Here is a 26,756-nt window from a genome sequence, read left to right as displayed (position 1 = left end):
TAGTACAGGAGGACATAAAGGCTTTTCATGCTTTTGATCTATATTGCCAAATTTCCCAGATACTTGTTTTTATTTGTAGGTGTTACAGGTTGATGTTTCCTATTAGCCCACATACGTCTGGTATTTGCTGAGAAGACTGAATCATGTCCTGAAAGGAACTTAAATTGGTAGAGATGAATTCTAATAATGCCAGTGGGGTAGTTGAAGGTACTGTCAGATAGGAATAAATGTCTGAGGAAAGAGGAAGCACCTTCTATTGTCCATAGTCATCTGGCCCTCTAGGATATCCTAGGTATATTCACCTGCTAGTGATGCATAACAAAGTACCATGGACTGGGTGGCTTCAATAACAGTTCTGGAGGCTAGAAGTCCAAAATCAAGGTGTGGTCAGGGTTGGTTCCTTCTAAGGGCTATGAGGGAAGATCTATTCCCCACCTCTCTCCTTGGCTTGCAGTTGGTCATTCGTACCATACCCTATGTCTCTTCACTTAGTCTTTCCTTCATGTATGTCTGTCTCTGTGTCCAAATTTCCCTTTTTTATAAAAACACCAGTCATACAGGATCAGGGCCCACCTTAATGACCTCTCTTTAGCTTGATTATCTCTGTAAAGACCCTATTTCCCAATAAGGTCACACCCTACAGTACTGGGGGTTAGAATTTCAGCATAAGACTTTGGGAGTGTGGTGGGGGTTGGGGAGTGGGGCAAAATTCAACCCAGAACACAGGGGAACCCAAACAAGAGAAAGTTGGCTTTGTTGATCTCAGCACCAGGGTTACACACTAGCATGTTATAGTCACATAAATTTAAAGCAGTTGAACATTTGATTAGGAAATGAAGATAGGACCAAAAAAACTGAAGATTGCAACCTGAAATTTATCAGGAATAACAAACAGAAAATGCCAAGTACTTCCAGTATCATGTGGTAGTTTTAATGCTGACCGGTTCTGGTTTTGAAGGCTGAAGTCTTGCCTCCAGGTACACAGTCCTGTCACTCTGGATCAGGAATTCTCATGTGAAGACTCTACTGACCTTCTATTGGTAGAAATTCCCCGGCCATGCATTTTAGATAAACCATCCCAAGTTAGCTCTCAAAATATCCCCTACAGAGTGTGTCACATAATTTTCATTTTCTTTTTCTCTTTAAACATCAAATCTCTGCATGGGCTCTTTAACCCAAAAATGGTCAGTCTACATGTGGCAAAACCTTATCTACATGTAAGAGATGGGCTGGGTGTTCTGTGGAGGGAGAAAATTCTATTTACTTTTTCTGTAACTTTCCTTGTTGGGAATTATCCTGGCAGATATAATCTCCTTTGTAGCTGAAATATGACAGCATGCAGGATTTATGTAAGAGCCTTGTTTCACAGCAGGTTATGCTAGCACTTAGACACTGGATTTGGAGATTAGGGGAGACTTTAGTCCTGTATTACATGAGAACCTTGTGATGTGGAATTTCTCATGGAAAGCCACACTTCAATACAATATGTCATGGCATATTATCTTTGTGAGAGTGTTTTCTCTTCACCAAACTGTGATTGTAACCTTTTCTCTTGGGTTGTCTATGCCCTCTCCCTGTGTCTCAAGCTCTTAAAATAATATTTTGGGTTGTCAGAAGACTAACCACCCAGCTAAAGTAGAAAAGGAGATATTGAAGGGAGATATTGAAATGCTTTATTCTGGCTTTGCATTCCTGCAATTGGCAGGTTTTCTTCTCTGGGATTTATGTTATTGTTTTAGGAAATTATGCTCATTTAAATCTAAATGTAGTTAAAGCAAGTAAAATATAACCCCATTACTTTTCACTCACGTGTAACAGTGATTCTGAATAACAGGGTCATCCCCCTCTTGACTTAAGTATGAAAGTGAACTATGCTGGAAGCTATACCACCTCTGGCTACAAGCCCACTAGAATTTGCTAGTTGAGTAGCTTTGAGTAAGGTCAACATCAGGATGGGAGCCTCCAAAGAAAACCCAGATGTCTCAGAAGAAAACATGATTTTAAATATGTTTGATTGTATCCCTAAAACTCTAGTGGCAGATCCCTACAGCCATCACCTTAGGAAGTTTTTTCATGATACATATTCCTACTTAAAATGTATAGGTGAACAGTCTCCTGCTCAATGTATGTCTACATCAGTGGTACACTAAAGCCCCGTGGCACTGCCTCACAAAAACCCATTGTTAGATTTCAGGGATTTTGTGAGCCAGTTGGTTTTGTTTTGTTTTATTTTGTTTTCTTAAGAGAGAGAGAGCACACAATGGGGTAGGGGGAAAGAGAGAATCTCAAGCAGAATCTGAGTATGGAGTCCAAACCTGGGACTGGATCTCATGACCTGAGCTGAAATCAAGAGTCTGATGCTTACTGGACTGAGCCATCCAGGTGCCCCTGTGAGCCAGTTGCTAAACACAGTTAATATTAAAGACTAAATCATATAAACATAGTTAAATAAATTATATTTAAAACAAAGGTAATAAATACTCAAGATTCATCACATATTAATTGTTACTACATTTTACTATTATCTCTGATCTTGAGATTCCACCTGAATCTGAATGATGCAAATCCTATGTCATGGTATACCACTGCATATCTCTACCCAATTGCACTCTGGTCAATCCAGTCAGTGACATCACACTGGTAGCTAGAAATCAGTCATGGTGGGAATAGTTACATCATAGAAATCGGCTTCCCCTGCAGATCCAGTTGTTAGCCATTTACTGGCACCCTCCATCCCCTGTATTTCTAACAAAAGATAACACCCCTCCTCAGAATGCTATGCAATGCTCTGTATTTTTCTCCTGTGGCTTCATTTAGCTTTGAGTTCCAGAAATAAAGTACATATGTCATTTTACTCAAATTGGGCAGAAGTGTGGCAGAGAAAAGACCAGTTCCTTACTGGGTGCAGGGAGCTGAGCATTTTACCTCCAACAGGAAAGAGAAACATGGTGATAGGTTTAGCAGAGGGGAGTGGTTTTGAACCAGGAAAAGATGTCAGCTTGACTTTGTGGATTTCATCAGAGGGAATGAAGAGAGAATTCTAGAAGAACCGCACTAGTACTGAGGCTATAGCAGCTTAGAACAGGCCCCCATTAAAAACGTTTTTACCAGTCTGCAGAATAATGATAAAAATGATCTTAAAAAGATAATATGGTTCTTTATGAAATGAATTTTTTCATTAAAAAAGACTTTTTTATTAAGGGATCATAGATTAATCATCTCAAGAGTATAAAGATGACTTTATTAGAAGCATGAGGCTAGGAAAAAAAAAAATAGAAGCTTGAGGCTAGGGATGCCTGGGTGGCTCAGTGGTTGAGTGTCTGCATTCCACTCAGGGCATGATCAAGGTTCCCCACAGGGAGCCAGCCTGCTTCTCCCTCAACCTGTGTCTCTGCCTCACTCTCTGTATCTCTCACAAATAAATAAAATCTTAAAAAAAAAAAAAAAAGAAGCATGAGGCTATTATCCAAACTATATATATCTTAAGAATTATTTTGTCCCAAAAGTCCATTTGTGCCCATTTCACCTGCTTGTGATAGAGAATACTTGTTTTTTTCTTTAAAAAAAAAAAAATCATTTTAAATGGTGATCGTGTTCCCAAGCTAGACCAAAAAAGCAAACACACCACAGAATACAGTTAGTCACAGCATTAATTTTAGTAGCCTAAAGTCTGAATGGTGGGGCAAGGAGACAGTCTTTGCGGGAATAAAGAGGGTGGAAGAGAGGAAAAAGCATTCCTTTTCCTTCTCCTGAGCCAGTGGATGTTGCCTTAGGAAAATCTGAACCAGGTGAAGCATGTCCTCATCCATTTCCTCACCTCGCTTTGCACCTTGCTCTCTCCATAGTAGCTAGTGGCCCTTCTTACCAGATTTGCATTTCCTTGTGGCACTCAGTGTTCTCTACCACAGTACCTTCCAAGGTCTGACTGGATTCTAAAAGTGCTCCAAGTTCCACGGATTGCTTGCACTCTCCTCCCCTCAGTCAAAACCCCTCCATCCATTCTTCCAACACAGCTGGTCTCAGGTGTCATTGAACAAATTCACACAAATATATGAATGGCTGATAGCTCCTAATTTTCTAGAATCATTTTAAGTTTTAGAAATGAATCTTGCCAACACAGGTTATCTCTAGTTGGCACTAGGTTGCGACATTTAAGACAAACAATACGAAAACCAAGGCAGAGTAAGAGTTGGTGGAGTATTAGAACAGGAGGGGATGGGCAGGTCCCACAGAAACACTGCAAGTGGGTTGCTTAATCCTTTAAAACATGTTTGTGATTTTCACAAACTCCTCCCTTTGACCCACAGATTTTCCTGAACTGACCAAAGTCGGATTTTAGTTAATCCTTGTTTTGGTAATTGCCCACTGGTACAAGCAGCCACAGAATAACAAATGTTTTAAGATTAAACATTATAATCCTCTACATTTTTTCAGATCCATGTTTGAAAAGCTTCTTGTTTCCCATGAGGGGTTTTTAATGGGAACTGTGGAGCTTTTAGCTCTAGAAGGGAGATGGTGCGAGGCAAAGTGTGTGAGCAAATGTGTGTGCATGTGTGTGTGTGCCTGTGCACACACATGTATGCTGGAGTAGACATATATAAACTTGTACAAGCTATTTATCATTTCCTGAGAAGAGCTCAATATGTAATTAAACACACAAACTGCTGCAACAGACTCTGGCTTTGCCCAGCTTAGGAGACATATCTTAATCAGCTCTAAAATCTAAACTTATGTCTAAAATTCCTTCTACCCAGCTATTCCCTTCTCAGACCAAAGTTACTGAATGCATACTTTATGTGCAATTCTAATCTCATTGCTTCTTTTTTCCCTGGTTAAACGTATACTTACTTACTCCCCCATGCTTTGCACCAAGCAGGTGTTTTCTGGTTCATGAATTAACTTTTGATCTTTTGTTCAGAGTTAACTAAAACTCTTTCCATCGCTTCATCAGCCTTTACTCATTAGCAATAAATGCTCATCAATTAGCTATAGTTCATCTATAAACCTGAACACTAATGAACCACCACAAATGTTGATGAACATCCATCAGGTGTGAACAATAGAAGAGAGTTTGCCCAGATGGGTCATTGTGGGCCAAATCGGTATCTTGCATTCACAGTGGGTGAAGAGACACACAAAACACAGAAAGACAACATGGCCTCTAACTTTGAGGAACTGAGAGATCAAAAAAGTGAAAGTACGAGTGCATCTCTCATTTCACCACAAGGAACATCACTGAAGAAAAGGAAAGAAATCTCAGCAATTTGAGAGAGGTTCAGAAAAAGTCGTTTTTAAAATGGAAGTTGTGCTTCTGTTTGGGCTAGGTTGAAAAGCAATAGAGTACCCACCTCCCACTTACATTTTGCTAGGCAGCATCTGCTCACTTTTTCGTTCTCAGGCACTGCTGTCTGGTAGAAATACAAGTCACATATATAATTTAAAGTGTTCTAGTAGACACATTTTTAAAAAGTACAGAGAAACAGGTGAAAGTAATTGTAACAATATATTTAACCACGTATCTTTTCAACATGTAATTAAATAAAAATTAAGTAATTAACATTCTTTTTTTTTTACAGTCTTCGAAATCCGTGTATTTTACATTTATAGCACATCCCAATTCATACTGGCCACACTGCAAGTGCTCAATAGCCACCTGTGGCCAGTGGTCACTTAGCAAACAGTGTAGGTCCAGAACATTCCACCCTGGAGAGTGTTCCATGTGTATTAAAACCCAAATTTATTGAAGAGGAGACATTTTGCTTTCCTGTTCTGTCTCTAGATCTTACAGCAGAAATTGGTTGGAGCAGGAAAGGAATAGGGCAAATCATTTTTAGGGCTTTCTAAGGAATATTTAGCAAGGCTGGTTACCATCCTGAGGTACTTAGGGACTGAAGACGGTCCTTTGTCAAAAGCAGACTTTCTTTGTGTTGCATCAGAAGAATTCCTCGCATTCTAGGAAGTTTGATTGATGTCCTTGCATGCTCATCACCTATGTGATAGGCCTAGCCCTCTGTGCTTTGGATTGAGAGGAATTCCCTGACTCATACTATCTTTCTTATCTGGGACTACCTAAAGATAATTCATTCTGAAAGCATTATCCTTCTGTGTCTGGTCATCTGTAAAATTCCAAGGCTCTGCCTCTCAGGGAGCGTGACTGGTAACAATAGCTTCTTCCTCTTTGGTGTTGGAACTCTTCAAAGTAAGCTCAAAGACACTTCTGTGTGTTATCCTCACCTCAATTGTTAGGACTGGAACTTAAATGAAGAATCCAGGTTTCTGAAAAATCCTAATGATTCGGTATTAGTCTCTGGCAAAGGTTTTTGAATTTGAGAGCACATAGGAAATCTTCCAGAGTGTTTATTTCTGCTGATGCCAGGGCCTCTTGTGCCACATGTCAGGCCTTTTACGGAGCTTCCTTCTCAAGAAGCACTCCAGGTAATTCTGAGTCAGGTGTCTTGGCTCTCTACGGTGTAGAAATACTGGTAGATACTGGAATCCAGGTTCCTATACATGGAACGAATTGCTATGTCCTCAGCTGTCTCACATTAGGGGTAATGCAATAAATCACTTGCATTTTCTTTTCAAGATTTTATTTATCTATTTGAGAGAGAGAGAGATAAAGATAGAGCAGGGGGAGCAGCAGAGGGAGAGGGAGAAGCAGGCTCTCCACTGAACAGGGAACACAACGTGGGGCTCCATCCCAAGACCCTGGGATCATGACCTGAGCTGAAGGCAGATGTTTTACCAACTGAACCACCCGGATGTCCTAATCACTTGCATTTTCATTTGAAATTATGTTTCAAATCCTTTTTGCCCATCAGAGGGTTTCCTTTGGCAGCATGAAATTCTGAGTGTCTTTTTGGGAAAAGGAGCTGCTGGATGGTTGTGTGTGTGTGTGTGTGTGTGTGTGTTTAAGATAACAAAAGGGATGAATAAAAACCAAATAAAAACCATATATTACCTAGGGCAATACTAGATATGCCAATGATTTATCTTTCTTCCCTATCCCTGCTAGATTCTTTTTCTTTTGTCAGCTTTATTTTTTAATTAATAAAGGCCCTCTTCAGATAAGTGAGAAAATACAGATAAAGTATAAGACACTTAGCCATAGATCCATCTTTCAGAAATGCTCATTTCTTTTTCACAAAATGGATTCCTAACATTAATTCTGTTTGCACCTGCCTTTCTTAAAACTTTAATCTTATACTTCTTGTAAGCTTAAAAATGTCTACATATTATTGTTATTTTTAACAATAGTTTCTTCTACCAAAGGAAAAGGTATACCATACCTTCTTTCTACAGTATACCATTATTTTATCAACTGTCTACGTTGGAACTTTTAAATTGTCTTTTTTTTTAATGGATTTTATGTTTTTAGGGAAGTTTTAGGTTCACATCAAAACTGACAGGAAGGTACAGAGATATCCCATATACCCCCTGTCCCCACACATGCACAGCCTCCTCATTATCCACATCCTTCACCAGAGTGGTACATTTGTTACAATTGGGGAACCTACACTCACATATCATTATCACCCAAAGTCCCTAGACATTAGGATTCACACTTGGTGTTATACATGCTATGCCTTTGAACACATGTAAAATGACATATATCTGTTATTATAATACCATACAGCTTGGTTTCACTGCCCTAAAAATCCTCTGCACTTCTATTCATCCCTCCTTTCCCCAACCCCTAGCAGCCAGTCATATACTATATAGCCTTTCAGATTTTTTTCTTTCCTTTTTCCTTTTCTTCCTTCCTTCCATCTTTCTTCTTTCTTCTTCTCCTCCTCCCTTCCTCCTCCTCTTTCCCCCTCCTTCCTCTTCTCCTTCAACAAAGCAATGGTAAAGATTCTTTATATACATCTCTTTGGGAGAAGAGTTTGAATCTTTAATAAATAAAAACATAGAAAGCAGAAACAAATACTCATTTCCCACTACCCAAAATTAACTGCTATTAATGTTGCAACACATTATTTCCCAACTTTTCCATGTATATAAGTATTTTTAAAGTATATCAACATTCTTCTTTTAAAAAAGAAAGAGATGAGACTGTTCCAAGTAAAATGAAAACTCCCTTTGGTGACTGTCTACTCATTTGGTCCTCTCCTTTCTCTGCAGAGGAAATAACTATGATGAGTTTGGTGCATATTATAATCCATTTTTATACATACATAATATATGTATCAAAAAACATTTAGTAAAGCCTTATGTTTTTTACACCAACAGTATTGTTCTGCGTATATCATTCTGTGGTTTGCCTTTTCATTCAGCAATGTTTTGATAATCTGTTCCTACGTAGTTTTACAGAAATCTAAATTCATTCCTTCATATTATGACTTTACTATCTCCCATGTGTCTGTTCTTTATGTATGGAAATTTAGGCTGTTCTTTTTTGGTGAGGTTCTATTATAAATAGTATATGAACATGTACTTATTTCTCTTCGTAGATGTGTATCTTTTTCTCTGGTTAGGCACCAAAAGGTAGAGTCATTGGGTCAGAGTAAGCATAGTATTTTTTTTAATAGAGAGTGTCAAATTTGTCTTCCAAAGTGAATATACCTAGTTAGCTTCCTATCAGCAATACATATCCATATTTTCAGAACCTTGACAAGAGTTGACATTGGAAAAAACGTTAAGCTTTGACAGTGCTGTGGATGAAATACAGTTTATTGTTTTCACTTCTCAGATTAGTTGTGAGGTTAATCATCTTTTTAATGTTTGTTAGCTAAACATACACTTATGGATAATTAACCAATTATATTCTCAGGAAAAATTCCTATCTGATCAAAGACTGTATTTTAAGGCTTTCAAAACATATTTTGAAATTTCCATTTAAAAATTTTGAAACTTTATATTCTTATCAAAACCATGGTAAAATATTCATTTTCCACACTCTCACAAAACTCTGGATTACTCAATCTTTGCCAATCAAATAAGCAAAAAGTGTGCCTATGTTAATTTTTCATTTCTTTGATTATTGGCAACATTAATTTTTCTAAAATTCATATTCACATTTTTAAAAACTCACATTCTTATTCATATTTCTTCTTTTTTAGGCTAGACTATGGCTTACAATAGCTGAACTTATACTGGGATATTCTTTTTTTTTTTTAATTTATTTATTTATTTATTTATGATAGTCACAGAGAGAGAGAGAGGCAGAGACACAGGCAGAGGGAGAAGCAGGCTCCATGCACCGGGAGCCTGACGTGGGATTCGATCCCGGGTCTCCAGGATCGCGCCCTGGGCCAAAGGCAGGCGCCAAACCGCTGCGCCACCCAGGGATCCCTTCTTTTTCTTATTAACCCACTGTCATATAATTTACAAATTCTTCTCAGCTTGACATCTCGTTCATCTTTGTTTATGGTAATTTAGTGATATACCCATATTTTAAAATTTTTAAGTGTTTAAATGTTAACATATTTCCATTTTATTTTCTGCCTTCTCTTTTATTTTATTATCTTTTTAAATATATGGAACATTTGATGAATTTGCATGTCATCCTTGTGCAAGGGCCATGCTAATCTTCTCTGTATTGTTCCAAATTTAGTATATATGCTGCTGAAGTGAGCACTACCTTCTCTTTTAATAACTTTTATTTCTTATCTCAAAATGCATGTGCATTATGAAAAGTTGTTAAAATACAAATAAAAGAAGAAAGTAGGGATCCCTGGGTGGCGCAGCGGTTTAGCGCCTGCCTTTGGCCCAGGGCGTGATCCTGGAGACCCGGGATCAAATCCCACGTCGGGCTCCCGGTGCATGGAGCCTGCTTCTCCCTCTACCTGTGTCTCTGCCTCTCTCTCTCTCTCTCTCTCTCTCTCCCCGTGTGACTATCATAAATTGGTAACAATTAAAAAAAAAAAAAAGAAGAAGAAGAAAGTAGCAGTTCCTGGGTGGCTCAGTGGTTGAGCATCTACCTTTGCCTCAGGGCATGATCCCAGAGTCCCAGGATCGAGTCCCACATTGGGCTCCCTGCATGGAGCCTGCTTCTCCCTCTGCCTGTGTCTCTGCCTCTCTCTCTCTGTGTCTTTCATGAATAAATAAATAAAACTTAAAAAAAAGAAGAAGAAGTAAAACCCATGTAATTTTACCACCTGGAGATAAGAATTACTAATATTTTGAAGTGTATCCCTCCAGACTATTTCTATGCAAATATACTACACATACATATTTTCCAGTAATTCTGCTAGCATGTGACTTGGGAGTAATGTTCTAGGCCAGTGGTTCTCCAACTTTAGCACACACCAGAATCCCCTGAAAATACTTGTTAAAATACATCTTGCTGGGTCCCACTCCCATAATTTAGTGAGAGGACCCAAGAATGTGCATTTCTGACAAGTTCCCAGGTGATGCAGATGCTTGCTGGTCTGGGTACCACACTTTGAGAACCAGTTTTAGGTTCACCCTGTCTAAACTCTCACATTGCAGTCACTTCCCTACTTAAACCCTTTTTATGGTTTCCTCCTGTCTGCAGGACAAAGTCCAGACTGCTTGGCAAGGCACACAAGTCTTTTATGATCTGGCCCTGGGCTGCTTACTCTCCAGACTCACTCTTCACACTTGGCCCCACTCTCTGCCCCAGGAGGCTGACCTGTGTAGACTATATCAACAGGTTCTGTCCTCTGCCTTGTGGCTCAGCTGACAGGAGTCTAGAGGGTGGGAAAGACAGCAATCCCAGTATTTCATCCCCAGCCCCACCTTTGGGCTTCTTTCCCAGAAGGTTTGGCAGTGGCTACATTCCTCTACCTAACGTCCAAATCAATTTGATTCTCTCCTCTAGTTATGGCTCTTACCAAGTTCCGGTCATTTCCCCCTCCATTGGGCCCTTAGGCTTAGAAACCGTAACAAATTCCTGCTGTTGTTGGTGTGAGGAGAGCTTCATCATCCTTTTTGGATTCTTTTACCTCTGTCCACACCTCTGTGGTCAATCTCTTCATCACATTCTCTTGAATTACCCCTTTTTAGTCACTCCTTCTCTTTCCTACTGAGACTGGCTGATCTAGGTTCTCCTTTCCATTCTATTTTTTTTTTATTTTTTTTTTTATTTTTTTTGTTTTTTTTTTCTATTTTTTTTTTAAAAGATATATTTATTTATTTGAGAGAGAGAGTACGAGCTTGAGGGGCAGAGAGAGAGAGGGAGAGAGAATCTAAAGCAGACTCCTCACTGAGCGTGGAGCCAGTCACAGGCTCAAACTCATGATCCTGAGATCATGACCTGAGCCAAAACCAAGAGTCAGAGGCTTAATTACCGACTGAGTCACCCAGGCACGCCCCCTCCTTTCCATTCTTATTTCCCACAAATCTTTTTCTAGGCATGACTTGGTCACACATATCCCAAATACAGTTGACCCTTGCACAGTTAGGGATTGGGGCGCTGACCCCTGAGTTATTGAAAATCTACGTATAACTTTTGACTCCTCTAAAACTTAGCTATTAATAGCCTACTGAAACCTTACAGATAACAGGTGATAAACACATTTTATTTATATGTATTATATACTTTATTCTTACAGTAAAGGCAGATAAAAGAAAATGTTATTAAGAACATCATAAGGAAGAGAATGTACATTTACAGTTCTGTACTGTACTTATTGGAAAAATCCAGGAAAAAGTGGTATTCAAACCACCAGTTCAAACCAGTGTTGTTCAAGGGTCAACTGTACCACGTAGGTCACAATCCCTTACTTTTCTCTTTGGCTAAAAAGTCCTTTTACTTTATGTAGAAAACTACTCCTCAGCCTTTAATCTATAGGTCAAATGTCACTGTTTTCATAAAGATTTCCCTTCTCCTCAAACTTACTCCATGTTTCTGGGACTTTCTCATATACAGATTTATTGAGATATAATTCACAAACCATCACCATAATCTGATTTCTGAACATTTCATCATCCCTAAAAGAAACCTTGTCTCTATGAATGGTCACTCTCTCACTCCTTTCAGCCCCTTGGCAAATCATTCACGTACTTTTTTCTCTATGGTTTTGCCTATTCTGGATATTTCACATAAACAAAATCATATACTCTGCTTTTATAGCTTTTTTCACTTAGTATATTTTTAAGATTTATTCATGTTGCAGCATGCATCAGTATGTTATTCCTTTTTATGGCCAAATAATATTCTACTATACAGACACACAACATTTTGTTTATCCATTCACCAGTTATAGACATGTGGGTCGTTTCCACTTTTTGGCTATTATGAACAATGCTGGTATGAACATTCATGTACACGTGTTTGTGTGAATATGTTTTCAGTTGTCTTGGGTATACACCTAGGAGTGGAATATCTGGGTCCTATAGTAACTCTATGTTCAACATTTTAAGGAACTACCAAAGTGTTTTTCAAAGTGCCTATACCATTTTACATTCTCACTAGCAGTGTATGAAGGTTCCAATTTTTCTACATTCTTCTCAACAGTTGTTATTGTCTGTCTTTTTAATTATACCATCCTAATTTGCATGATGAAGTGTCTCATTTTGATTTTGATTTGCATTTCTCTAATGATTAGGGGGTTGAACATCTTTTTATATGCTTATTAGCTATTTGCATGTCTTCTTAGGAAAAAATGTCTATTCAGGAATCTTTTACATATTCTGGATACTAGTCTCTTGTCATATATTTGATTTGTAAATATTTGCTTCTATTCTATGTGTTGCCCTTTCATTTTCTTGGTGGTGTCCTTTGAAGCAGAAAAGTTTTTAATAATTTTGATGAAGATCAACTTATTTTTAATTTGGTTGCTTGTGCTTGGGGTATTATATCTAGGAAACCATTGCTTAACCCAGGTAATGGAGGCTTATTCTAATGTTTTCTTTTGAGTTTTATAGTTTACTCTTACATTTAGATCTTTGATACATTCTTATGTTAATTTTTGCATATCATGTGTGAGAGAGGACCAACTTTTTTTTTTAACATGTAAATATATTCAGTTGTCCCAGTACCATTTATTGAAAAAACTTCTTTTTCCCATTCAGTCAACTTGGAACCCTTCTTAAAAATCATTTGAACTTAAACGTGAGGGCTTTGGGGACTTTTTATATACAACTTTACTTAAAACATTAACTTAACTTAATAGAATGTAAGCTTTTTGAGTCTAGGAATTGACCATGTCTGCTGATGTAGGTACAGCATAATGCCCAACATACAACAGTACTCAATATGCACTTCACTATTTAAATACATCTTAATGTTTTCTTCTGCTAAAATGCAAATTATATCTGGAAAAGGACACTATTAATTCCTCACCATAGAATAGTTAATCATATTAAGAGATAACAGGAACTCTAGGGAAGGAAGCACAGGACAAGTGGGTTATGATAGGAGTTAGGGGAAGGGAAAATTTTCAGCCTCAGTCTTGTTTGGCTAAGGGAGTATGTTGGGCAATTGGAAACATACTTCCTGGTGTTGCTTCCTTGAAAGGAGCTGTGTGGAACCAGAAAAAAGTAGAAATTAGAATGTAAAAGGAAGGAGCTGAAGAAGAATTCATTTAATTAATTAACAATTTTGTCAAGGGCCAGTCCACTTTCTGGGAAGCCAAAAGTCAAAAAAGTTATCAGAAAAGCTCTGGATATTCAGTTAAGATGAGCTGGTGGGTGATTGTGATATAGCACTTGGATTACCTATTTAGTCAATGTGACAATAAAGCATTTAAAAATAAACATTGAAACTAACACAATTAAAAAGAACCATAGCTCTATTGTAAGTGAGGAATCATTGAGGGGGCATTTAGCTAATAAAGGACATAATAAAATCAATGCGGGGCACAGAACATTTTTCTAGGACACAGAATTTTTGCTTTCCAGGTAGATTACCCATAAAGTAGAGAATAATAACCCTTCATGTTGTAGGCAAAGGAATTAATCAGTAAACAAACAAAAAACCAAATTTAAAAAGCTCAAGCCTGAGCAAATATTACTAAAATTTTTAAGATACTTCATAGCTTCTTTTCACACTTGGGTATTAAAAACTAAGGCAAATAAAATTCACTTTGAGTTTTGTCCTTCAAATTTATTTTGGCTTTCCTTTTCTCACTGCAAAGTGTAGGGTACTTTGAATTCTCTTCTCATTCAATTATAATATCTGGCTGGTTCTCTCATTATTAGAAAAAAATACTTTTCACATGTATATTTTATATTTGTATGAGAGTCATTATTTTATCCTTGTGTAAAAATTATTCTTTAACAGATGACACAGAGAGTCCTACTACCTTTTGCCACATGATTTTGTGACCAAGAACTCATAGGATGGGAGACAGCAATTTTCCTCTCCAGACTGAGAAATAGAAATAAAATATTTTACTTTTCCTCAGCACACCTTAATACTTGGGGGGGTCATCAGTTCTCTCATAGTTCTTTGGGTAGAAGTAATTCTAGGGGCACATGGGTGGCTCAGTGGTTGAGCATCTGCCTTTGGCTCAGGTCATTGTCCCAAGGTCCTGGAATCATGCCCTGCATCAGGGTCCCCGCAAGGAGGCTGCTTCTCCCTCTGCCTATGTCTTTGTCTGTGTGCCTCATGAATACATAAAATCTTTTAAAAAATAATTCTAGTGTGTAGACTTTTATGAAGAAAAAATCTATAATATAGAGACAGGCTTCAGTTTTGTCCATCTTAAAAGTCAGATTACTTTATTTATTTCCTTAGCTTTTCTTCTATATCTCAACTACCTTGATGTTGTTTTAAAGATTTTTTATTTCTAAAAGCTTTTTGTCTGTTTGTTCTTCAATTTTTATAGCATTCTGTTGTTGTTTCATGGTTATGATATCTTCCCTAATTTCAATGAAGTTATTAATAAGGCTTCCTTTAGAAGAGTTGTTCTTACATTATTTTTATTTCCTCAAAGTACTGTCTTTAAATGTTTTATTTATTTATTTTAGTTTGCAGTTCAATCATTCATTTTCACGTTAGGAGTTTTCCTCATAGAGTGGCAATCTCTGGCTGTTCATGTTTAAGAGTGGGCAACTGAAAAGTGCCTTGAAAGCTCTAGGTGTGTTGTGGTTATTAGGTACTTCTTCCCTCCCTACACTCTTCTTTCTAACCCACTCTCCCCTACAACAACTGATAAAATGTTGAGCAAATGGGGGCACCTGGGTGGCTCAGTTGGTTGAGTGACTCTTGGTTTCAGCTCAGGTCATGATCTCAGGGTCCTGGGTTTGATCTTCCTCTGCTCCTTCCCTGGCTCGTGCTCTCTCTCTCTCATACACACAAATAAAAAATAAATAAATAAAACCTTTTTAAAAAAAATACTGAGCAAATAAATGTATCTGTAAGCAAAAGAATAGCCTTCAAATTACCCTGCAGGTCTCAAGAAATGGAAGGGGAGTGGAACTGAAAAGGGAAAGGGAAGGCCTTGCACCTGGCACTGTGATAAGTAAGCACTTTGTGTACTTTGTTACAACAATTCATTGGTTTATGGACAAGAAGTTGAGATTCAGAGAGATTAAGTGATTTGCCATAGATTACACATGGATGATCTGGAATCAAGTCTCTCTGATACCTCTAAACCTGTGCTCTGGGATGGCTCTCGGGGATCAAGACAGGTAGGGTGTTGGCTTTGGTGGGACTTTTGGTACTCTGATGGAATGCTCCCCTCCCCAGCCACTTGAGTACCTAAGCCTGTCCTTAGTGCATTTATACACTTTTTTTTTTGTTAAGTTTTTATTCAAATTCCAGTTAGTTGATAGAGTGTGATATTAGATCAAGGTGTATAATATAGTGATTCAACACTTCCATAGATCACCCTGTGCTCATCACAACAGATGCACTCCTTAATCCCCATCATCTATTTCATCCATCCCTCCACCCACCTTCCCTCTGGTCACCCATCAGTTTGTTCTCTCTAGTTAAGAGTCTGTTTCTTGGTTTGCCTCCCTGTCTCTTCTTGTTTCCCTTTGCTCATTTGTTTTGTTTCTTAAATTCCACATATTAGTGAAATCATATATTATTTGACTTCTTTCACAGCATAATATAGTCTAGCTCCATCCACATCATTGTAAATGACAAGATTTCATTCCTTTTTATGTTGAGTAATATTCCATTGTGTGTGTATATATATATATATACACACTGTATATGTACATCTTCTTCTTTTAAGATTTTTATTTATTTATTCATGAGAGACACAGAGAGAAAGGCAGAGACATAGGCAGAGGGAGAAGCAGGCTCCATGCAGGGATCCTGATGTGGGACTCCATCCTGGGACTCCAGGATCACACCCTGAGCGAAAGGCAGACACTCAACTGCTGAGCCACCCAGGCATCCCCACACCACATCTTTTTTATCCACTCATCAGTCAATGGACACTTAAGCTGTTTCCATAATTTGGCTACTGTAGATAATGCTGCTACAAATATTGGGGTGCTTGTATCCCTTCAAATTGGTATTTTTGTATTCATTGGGTAAATACCTAGTAGTGCAATTGCTGGGTCATAGGATAATTCTATTTTTGACTTTCTGAGGAAACTCCATACTATTTTCCAGAGTGGCTGCACCAGCTTGCATTCCCACCAGCAGTGTATGAGGGTTCCCCTTTCTCTGCATCCTCGCCAACATCTGTCATTTCCTGACTTGTTAATTTTAGCCATTCTGACTGGTATGATATGATATTCATTGTAGTTTTGATTAGTATTTTCCTGATGATCAGTGATGTGAAGCATTTTTTCATGTATCTGTTAGCCATCTGTATGTCTTCTTTGCAAAAATGCCTATTTATGTCTTCTGCTAGTTTTCTAATTGTATTATTCATTTTTGAGTTTGATAAGTTCTTTATAGATTTTGGGTTTTATTCTTTTAAATATTTTATTTATTTATTTGACAGAGAGAGAAAGCATAAGCAGGGGGAAGGACAGAGGGAGAAGCAGGCTTCCTGCTGAGCGGGAGCCTGATATGGGGCTTGATCCCAGAACCCTGAGATCATGACCTGAGCTGAAGGCAGACTCTTAACTGACTGAGCCACCCAGGTGCCCCTCTTTATATATTTTGGTTACTAGCCCTTTATCAGCTATGTCATTTGCAAATATCTTCTCCCATTCCACAAGTTGCCTTTTAGTTTTGTTGATTGTTTCCTTTGTGTGCAGAAGTTTTTATTTTGATATAATCCCAATAGTTTATTTTTGGTTTTGTTTCCCTTGCCTCAGGAGACATATCTAGAAAGGAATTGCTATGGCTGATGTCAAAGAGATTACTACCTGTGCTCTCCTCTAGGATTTTTATGGTTTCCTGTCTCACATTTAGGTCTTTAATCCATTTTGAATTTATTTTTGTGTATGGTGAAAGAAAGTGGAAGTCCTAACCTCAGCAATCAGACAACAAAAAGGAATAAAAAGCATCCAAACCAGCATGGAAGAACTCAAACTTTCACTACTTGCAGGTGATATTCTATACAGAAAATCCAAAAGACTCCACCAAAAAATTGCTAGAACTGATACACAAATTCAGTGAAGTAGTAGATACAAAATCAACATACAGAAGTCTGTCGCATTTCTATACACCAATAATGAAGCTACAGAAAGAGAAATTAAGAAAGTAATCTCATTTACAATTGCACCCCAAACAATAAGAAATCTAGGAATAAACCTAACCAAAGAGGTAAAAGACCTATACTCTGAAAACGATAAAACACTAATGAAAGAAATTGGAGGGGAACCCTGGGTGGCGCAGCGGTTTAACGCCTGCCTTTGGCCCAGGGCGCGATCCTGGAGACCGGGGATCGAATCCCATGTCGGGCTCCCGGTGCATGGAGCCTGCTTCTCCCTCTGCCTGTGTCTCTGCCTCTCTCTCTCTCTCTCTGTGACTATCATAAATAAATAAAAATTAAAAAAAAAAAAGAAATTGGAGAAGACACAAAGAAATGGGAAGACATTCCATACTCATAGATTGGAAGAACAAGTAGTGTTAAAACATGTATACTACCCAAAGCAATCTGCACATTCAATGCAATCCCTAACAAAATACCAACAGCATTTTTCACAGAACTAGAACAAACAATCCTCTAACATTTCTACAGAAGCACAAAAAACCCTGACTAGCCAAAGCAACCTTGAAAAAGAACAGCAAAGCTGGAGGTATTACAATTCTGGACTTCAGGTTATATTACAAAGCTGTAGTGATCAAAATAGTATGGTACTGGCACAAAAATACAGACACATAGATCAATAGAACAGAATAGAAAACCCAGAAATGAACCCACAGCTATATGATCAATTAATCTTCAACAAAGCCAGAAAGAATATCCAATGGGAAAAAGACCATCTCTTCAACAAATGGTATTGAGAAAACTGGACAGAAACATGCAGAAGAGGGCACCAGGGTGGCTCAGTGGTTGAGCGTCTGCCTTTGGCTTGGGTCATGATCCCGGGGTCCTGGGATCGAATCCCACGTTGGGCTCCCCGTGGGGAGCCTGCTTCTCCCTCTGCCTGTGTCTCTGCGTCTGTGTCTCTCATAAATAAATAAATAAAATCTTAAAAAAAAAAAAAGAAACATGCAGGAGAATGAAACTGGACCACTTTCTTACACCATACTTTTATTTAGAAGGTTGCTGTGCTTTTGGACTGAGGCTTTCAAAAAGCCAGGCAAGCAGCCTTACTAAGTCACTTGTAACTGAAACATGAGATTTGGTTCCCTGGGTCCCTCGTAGTGAATGTCTGGACTGCTCAGGGCATAATGCCTTATAAATGTCAACATTGTATTTATCAGCATGACTCTTAGCTGTAACAATCAATAAGACGTATCCTTCTTTTGCTAATGGCTGCAATAAATGGCATCTGTCCCTTTGCATTAGGAAATCACATTATACTTGTCTGCCAACTGACTGAAATGAAAAAGCATTTCCAACAGCTGTACCTCTTTCAGTGCTGCTGCTTTTTCTTTTAGGCTCAGCACTAAAAAGGCAGATAAGATAAACAGGATGGGACTCCTGGTTCCCTCGCCTTGCTTCTTCCTTACATGGGCCCTGACCATGGAACTAAATGAATAAATAAATGAGCTTTCCAAGCCTGTCATATGCAGCACTTCAAACAAACAGGAAAGTTCTAGAACTCTTTTCCACAAGCCATCTCTTCACTTAGCAGGGTCAGAGAACTCACCCTCCAGATGCAATTGAGTCTGGGGGCCTTGAGGAAATGGGGCATTTGTGTTGTAGGCTATACTTTTTTTTTATTTGTTATCCCCAGGTTATTGGATGTAGGTCCAATCTGATTTGGTAGGTCCAAGGCCCGATTACACAGTTATCATCTTCATTAACAAAGAATATCACATATTTTTCCCATATCTGATTAATGGATTGTTACCTTACATATATTACAACTTTCTCTGTGTTGCTCAAGCCATTCATAATTTAGCCTTTCCCTCAGGCATGAATCAGGGGTTGACTTTTGCACTTCTTTAGAGTATTCTTTTGGCAGAATAAGTCATAAAAGCTCATGTGTATTCATTCCCTTTTCAGTTTGTGAATCTGATCCATCATAAAGCATTCTGACTACATGAAGAAAGAGCTTTGTAAAAAGAAGTATTATTAATGTAATACTTCCCCAGGCACATTTGCCAACCAAAATATTAGGCTCCCTTTAAAGAAATGCTTAGGAATTACTAGTTTAATTGCTCAGTTAAGGGCTTATGTGGGTGAAACTATTCTTCCAACCAAGGCTAATGTCCTTGCAATGTGATGTCATATAGAGCCTCCCAAAAGGGATACTTTGAGGTCTGCAATTTCCCCTGTTTGGGAGGTGCCCTAACTTTTCGTAATTACTGGCATGCCAGAAAGGTGTCCTTTTAGCATACTAGTCTAGTCTTGGATACAGTTTGTTGGCCATCTCTTTATGCTGAAAATGTAAATACCCAAATGGAAGGTTTTCTATTTACCACTTTCCCATTTAAACACATTGTTCATATCTGCTACAAAAATAGAGGATATCAACCAAAATGCACATTTAAATCCAAATAAGAATTATAGGCCCAATTTTTTTTCCAGAAAAGCTTTGAGTATTAGTTCTAGCTTAGCTTACCTCTCCCACTCTGCTCCCTTCCTCTTTCTTTGCTTTGAATTCGACACTTGAAAAATCATCTGTCTTTTTTTGGTCTAGAATTGGAACCAACCCCTTCCCCCAACTCCCGTTCTCAAGCAAGGTTACCGTGAGTTTGTGGCTGGGCAACGCAGAGCTGATTGCATCCACTCTCCTGGAGGGGGCTGGACAGGCACTGCTCGCAACAATACAACAGCTGTCACAGACAAGCCTCTTTCTTTCCCAGCAGAACACGAAGGGGGCTGAGTCTCACTAACCACACTGGGCATCTATATTGTTTCCTCTGAAAGGGCAGGTGGTCCTAATGCAGCCTGTCTCTGGCCTACTCTTTCCGCCTTCGCCAGCACATCCCCAGGCGGTAAGTTAGTCACTCGAGGCTTTGGACATGAAATATGATGCAAGAGCAGGCAGGGAAATCTTAGACATGGAACAAAGCCATCTGAGAGCCATTGCATCAGCCTAGGACTTTGATTTTTGTGTTTGTGTCTTAAATGCTAGTTACTATAGCTACCATGAGCAAGAGATACAAAGGTGATAATGGAACCCGGCAGTGGCTTTTCAGGATTGTATATCACATTTTCTTTTCTGAGTTTTTTTTTTGCACTGAATGTTAAGTCAAGAGTACCTACTTTAATTAATGGTTAAATTGGAATTGAAAAGGAAACATATATAATTAGCCACTTGATGTTGGTTATCTGGGACCTCAGAATTCCGGTATCCCAGTTTTCTGCCAAAGGTAGAAGTGTGCATGTTATAGAACTAGCCAGAAAGACGATCTCAGAAATCCACTTTAAGACTTACCAACATTGTTATTTATTCTGATTTACATACTCAAGGTCAGATTTATCCCACTAAGTTTAATTTGAAGAAACAATTGGTAGCAATCTCCCTGCTCTCCGCTCTTCCTAAATAATTAGATTAGCATTTTTCCATCTCATTAGACATTGCAAAAATTCAAGCCAATGAATCCTGGAGTCTCACGTAAAAGTTATAAAGACTCTTCATAAAAGCTGAAGACCAACCTACTATACAATTGTGTGGAATTTCTCTGTTTTGTAATCTCTTTTCTCTTTATTGGCCTGCATATTGTCTAAACAGCCGTTAAAAACTCTTTAACTTCCCTTTCCTTGAATTAGCCAGTTCTATTGTCAGAGGCCATGCTAATGGGGAAATTTCGCTTTAGTGAAGCCTGCACTGCAAAACCAAACAATATAGAGACTTATAAAAGAGCTCCTCAAACTTAACAGAGAAGCAAAAAGCAAAACAGCTTCTCTGCCCCTGATGGAAATGATTACCAATTCATGATTACCCACAGAGAAGCCTCTCTCCATGATGCATGGAAAAGTTTCTAGAGCATAATCTAATAATAGCAAAAATAAATAGAAATACTAAATAAATACTCCAACAAACCCATAGCTCACATCACAAATGGAAACCCAGAGCTCTGACAGTGTGTGGGTTTTTCCTGTGACCCAGAGTGAGCAAGAGTTAAGCACCCAATCTCAGTGATATCATATCAAGGTGTGGGGTGTCATTGTGCTTTTCCATGTGGAAAAAGTGATGTACAGAAAATGGATATGGCTTGCCCAGGGTTACCTCACGCAGAGGCGAGTTTGTGATGGACACAAGCATCCTGATGCTCAGCTGAGGCTTGCTCTTCTGTTTCACTGCCTCTTCTAGCACATAAATTCTCTTTTCACCATGAAACCTTATTACGCTTTCCTTCCATCTCACTGAACCTAATCTGGTGGCCAGAAAATTATTATTTTAACAATAGCTGTAAAAAAGTATACCAGCAGTGGGGTTCCTGACTGGCTTGGTTGGTGGAACAGGTGACTCTTTTTTATTTTGGACTTTTAAGTTCAAGCCCCATGTTGGGCACAGAGATTAGTTAAAAAGTAAAATCTTAAAAAAAAAGTATGCCAGTCATATATGTTCATTATAGAAAGACTGAAACTGTATTAAAAAAAAAAAAGAAAGAAAATAGGGACGCCTGGGTGGCTCAGCGGTTGATCGTCTGCCTTTGGCTCAGGGCCTCATCTTGGGATCTGGGATCGAGTCCCACATCGGCGGGGAGCCTGCTTCTCCCTCTGCCTATGCCTCTGCCTCTCTCTGTGTGTCTCTCATGAATAAATAAAATAAAATCTTTTAAAAAAAAAGAAAGAAAAGAAAAATCAACTGTAGTTCTCTCATTTGCATTTCAGTGCATGCCCTTTAAGAAATTTTCCTTGGCATTTTCATCACATACAAATAATACACAAATGTGTAATTTTATTTTTTACCAAAATGGGATTGTGTAATACATAATTTTATTATTTTGCACATTTAGTTTACCAATATGCAAATGTGTTAATAAATATACTTCTATAACTTCATTTTTAGTGGCTAAATAATATTCTATTGTACTGAATTCTATAATTCTTAACTAGTTTTTTATGAATTATTATTTTATGAGGTAGAAACAGAAATGCTGGGGTGAAAGTTTTTATAATTAATGTTTGCACACATCCTTAATAACAAATAATTATTCATTGATTAGTATCAGTCTAATGATGGTTTTAAGCCTAGAACCTTATAAACCATGTGCACCAGAAAAGTACGTTTCTTCTGAAGAGGATCCAAATCCTGCCTCCCTCGGGCACCATGTACACAGTTATCTGTTGAAAGCGACCTCGAGGGGATCCTTGGGTGGCTAGGAGGTTTGGCACCTGCCTTTGGTCAAGGGTATGATCCTGGGGTCCCAGGAATCAAGTCCCACATTGGGCTCCCTGTGTGGAACCTGCTTGCTCTGCTTCTCTCCCTCTTTCATGAGTGAATAAATAAAATCTTAAAAAAAGAAGAAGAAGAAAGCGACCTTGAACTTTGCAGCCATTTCTGTTTTGGCAATACAGGCAGGCAGGATTTTCGTATCACAGAGGCAGGAGAGATGAAGAGTTGAAAGGCCTGGTGAAACAAGGAGATCCTTACTGGAGGAGTTCAGTTCCATCCCATACGCAAATTCTGAACGGGAATGTTCTCTAAATGCCAAAGTGATCAAAAACACTCCCCTTGCAAAGGGGCAAATTGTGGGGAATAAACTGTGAAGGTCAGATTATCTGCTGAGAAGCCACATGGAGAAAGAAACTTCCTGATGACGGAATCCCATCCATGAGCAGATCTACCCTGAAATACGAACCTTGGAACCGTCGTGGGATATCATGCATCCTTCTAGGAACTGCAAATCTCCTTGATCTTTCTGCCTGCAGTGTTTTGGAGATGTTTACAGTAAAACTGTAACCTAAGACTTTCCTTTCAGGAAAAGAATAACTGGTAATCCGATCCTAGAAAGCTTTCTGCACCAGGCTTTTTAAAGCGTAAGCAAGTGGAAGGGTTTCCCTCCTCCCATGCCCCTGGAAAAAAAGGGGAAGGGAAGTCACAGGTGCCCAGCGGCTTCCCCAAGCTGGGGGCTGTGGCAGGTATTCTACATGCATCATCTCCCTGCTTCCCAGCCACCTCCCGTTTTTGTTTGCTTGTTTGTTTTTAATTTTATTTATTCATGAGAGACACAGAAAAAGAGAGAGGCAGAGACACAGGCAGAGGGAGAAGCAGGCTCCATGTAGGGAGCCTGACATGGGACTCGATCCCGGGACTCCAGGATCACGCCCTGGGCCAAAGGCAGATGCTCAACCACTGAGCCACCCGGGTGTCCCTAAGTGACTCATTTTTATTACATTTTATATAGGGGAGAAACTGAGATTCAGGGGTACTAAAACATTTATCCCCGACCATAGAGTTAGGTAGTTGCAAAGACTAGGTTTGAACACAGTGCTACCAACTGCAAATCACATGTTTTTTCTACCCCCCTCAGGTGTTTAAACAATCTTCCCCACATCTTATCCTATTTTAGTAGTTCCTCTTTGCTTCAGGCTTCAGGCATTTGGGTGTTGTGAGTTGGGATTCCCCTTCCACATGGTGGCAGCCCTCAGAATACAGACATGAGGTGACCTCTAGTTTGCCTAAAACTTACCTCCCTCGGGTGACTCTGAATTCTGAGGGCCTCACAAACCTACTTGCTTTGTAAGTGGCACTCATGTGGGAGCCTTTAAACTGGGTGCTATTGACTTGGTAGGGATACAAAGGCCTCATTTCAGCTTTCTTTCTTTTTCTTCTTCTTTTTTTTTTTAAAGATTTCATCTATTTATTTGAGAGAGAGAATGAGTGAGTGAGGGAGAGAGAGAGAGAGAGAAACAGAGCATGAGCAGGAGGAGGGGTAGAGGGACAAGTAGAAGCAGACTCCTCGCTGAGCAGGGAGCCCATTGCGGGGCTCAATTCCAGGACCCTGGGATGATGAGCTGAGCCCAAGGCAGACGCTTTACTGACTGAGCCAACCAGGCACCCCTCATTTCAGCTTTGTATTCATAGAAGGCTTGGAGCCAGTCACATGTTGAAGAAAACATTTATGGAACTCTGATGGGAAGGACTACAGAATGATAGTTAAATATTATTTCAACATCACTAGAATCCAGTAATTCAATCCACTAAGGATAACCTTAATAATAATAATAATTAAAAGCAATAATAGCACTTAGCCTTTATTAAGCTCTCACATGTTCCAGTTATTGTCTAAGCATTTTATACATATTCTGACCCCAAATGGTATCTCATAATTCAGTTCTGGCTCTAACCACCCAAAGTGGGCACAGATGCCCCCAAGGGCCAGATCCTCCACAAGCCTGCCCTCACTGCAGAGGCCAGCCACACTTTAAGGTTCCCCAGGCCACCTGTAATGCTCACTGACTGGCTACAAACTTGGGGGTTCCCACAACCCTTGCAGGTTTGATAATTCACTAAAAAAATGCATAGAATTCAGAAAAACGCTATGCTTATCATTAAAGTTTTATAAAGGACACAAATCAGGACCAGTGAAATGAAGAGACACATGAAGTGAGGAATGGGAGGGTCCCAAACACAGAACTTCTTTGTCTTCTCTTTGTAGAATTGAAGTGTGTCACTTCCTGGGCATCAGTTGTGTTCACCAACCAGGAAGCTCCACTAAGCTTTGGTGTTCAGAGTTTTTATTGAGATTTCATAGCATATTAAATCATTGGCCACATGAGTGAACTCAATCTCCAGCCTACCCCATGCCCTCCAGAAAAGTCAGGAGGTTTGGCTGATACCACATGGCCCAAAGCCCCAACCCTCTAATTACATGGTTGGTCTTTTGGGTAACAGTCCCTATCCTGACCTATCTCCATCTTGATAGCAGGCACTCAGGGGCTACCCAAGAGGTTCATAAATAACAAAGACATTTGGGAAATTCCAAGGGTTTTAGAAGCTCTTTGCCAGGAATCCAGGACAAAGACCAGAAAAAATTCTTTATTATCCAACAGTACACATCATTTAGTTTGCCCCTTATAACATTCTATGAGGTAAGAATTATCTGTATTTACAAGAAAGAAAATTAATGTTTAGAAGAGCTATACATCTAGTCAATGAGAGCCAAGATTCAAACAAGTCTCCCTGGCCTCAAAGTCTACCCTTGATCTATCTTAATCACTGAGTAATATTGCCTTCTATGTAAACCCCTAATTACTCTTAAGAATACTTGTGTATGAGAGTGTGTGTACATACAACGCAGGCACACATATTCTGAAGCTTGTCATTTAACTACTATGGAAATGTTCTAATTGAACTCCAATAAGTATGCCCTTTGAGCAAGAAATGCTCTTGAGTTTTAGATTTTTCTAGACATCTTTGCATCTAGCTGTGTGTATACATGATGTATGTAATTTCTGGGGCATGCCTTTGAAAAATAGGTTGGTTGTCCTCTAGTTTCTCATTTCTTGCTTTTGATAGCTGGCACATGATCTAGTACTCATGAGCCACCATCGATCAGGAGGATGAGAGCAACTACTTAACAGGAAGCAAGGCAACAAAATCAAAGTGACCTGCCTCCCTGTCTGACCTTGAACCAGAGCCACCTACTTGCCCTGGAATGCTCAACTGCCTCTGGCCAATACTGTGTGAAAGAAATTAACCTCTGATTTACTTAAAGCACTGTAGTGTTGGGTTATAATATCTGGATCTGTATTCTAACCATCAGAACTACAATAGAAAGGTTTTTCTCCAGGCTCCTAGTATTGCATCATGACAGGAAGAGTGTCACCAGTTAGCATGCCTTCATATGTTACTTGTATACAGCATTACATCAGGCTCTATCCCTACTTGTGGTCTCCTGAGGGCTTTCAGGGTGGATTCACCTTGATCTACCCTCCTTTTGTCAGCTTGAAATGCTTATGTATTGAATCAGTTGTCCACATGATGAAGCCCACAGTTGCTTCTGTACAAATGCATTCTGCTCTAATATGATAGTCACATTTTTCTTCTATTATGAATCACTGTTGATAGGGATCCCTGGGTGGCGCAGCGGTTTGGCGCCTGCCTTTGGCCCAGGGCACGATCCTGGAGACCCGGGATCGAATCCCACGTCGGGCTCCCAGTGCATGGAGCCTGCTTCTCTCTCTGCCTCTCTCTCTCTCTCCCCTCTGTGCATTCTCATGGATGAATAAATAAAATCTTTAAAAAAAAAAAAAAAATAAATCTCACAATGGAGAGGGGGAAATGCCATAAACTTTCCTTCCTACAGCAATTCAGACTTGCACTCAAAATGCTGCTTGGCAAAACGTGATTTGTGCAGCTATTGCTCTGTGTCATGGCACTGTCCCCAAGCTGAGCGTGTTCCAATGCTAAGCTCA

General features: G+C 39.2%; 1 long non-coding RNA gene and 1 other non-coding gene across 2 annotated transcripts in view; one reads left to right on the top strand and one right to left on the bottom strand.

The window, feature by feature from the left end:
• Positions 1-26,756, top strand: part of LOC144320661 (uncharacterized) — a 134,766-nt gene that overhangs the window by 6,776 nt on the left and 101,234 nt on the right. The gene's annotated exons all lie outside the window — the stretch shown is intronic.
• On the bottom strand, positions 9,474-9,580 carry LOC144321507 (U6 spliceosomal RNA). The gene has a single exon (XR_013387150.1). It is a non-coding gene; the product is annotated as a U6 spliceosomal RNA (small nuclear RNA).

Source organism: Canis aureus, chromosome 9, assembly GCF_053574225.1.
Source record: "Canis aureus isolate CA01 chromosome 9, VMU_Caureus_v.1.0, whole genome shotgun sequence".
In the NCBI taxonomy this organism is placed as follows: Eukaryota; Metazoa; Chordata; class Mammalia; order Carnivora; family Canidae; genus Canis; species Canis aureus.
This window is presented reverse-complemented; position numbering and strand designations above follow the sequence as displayed.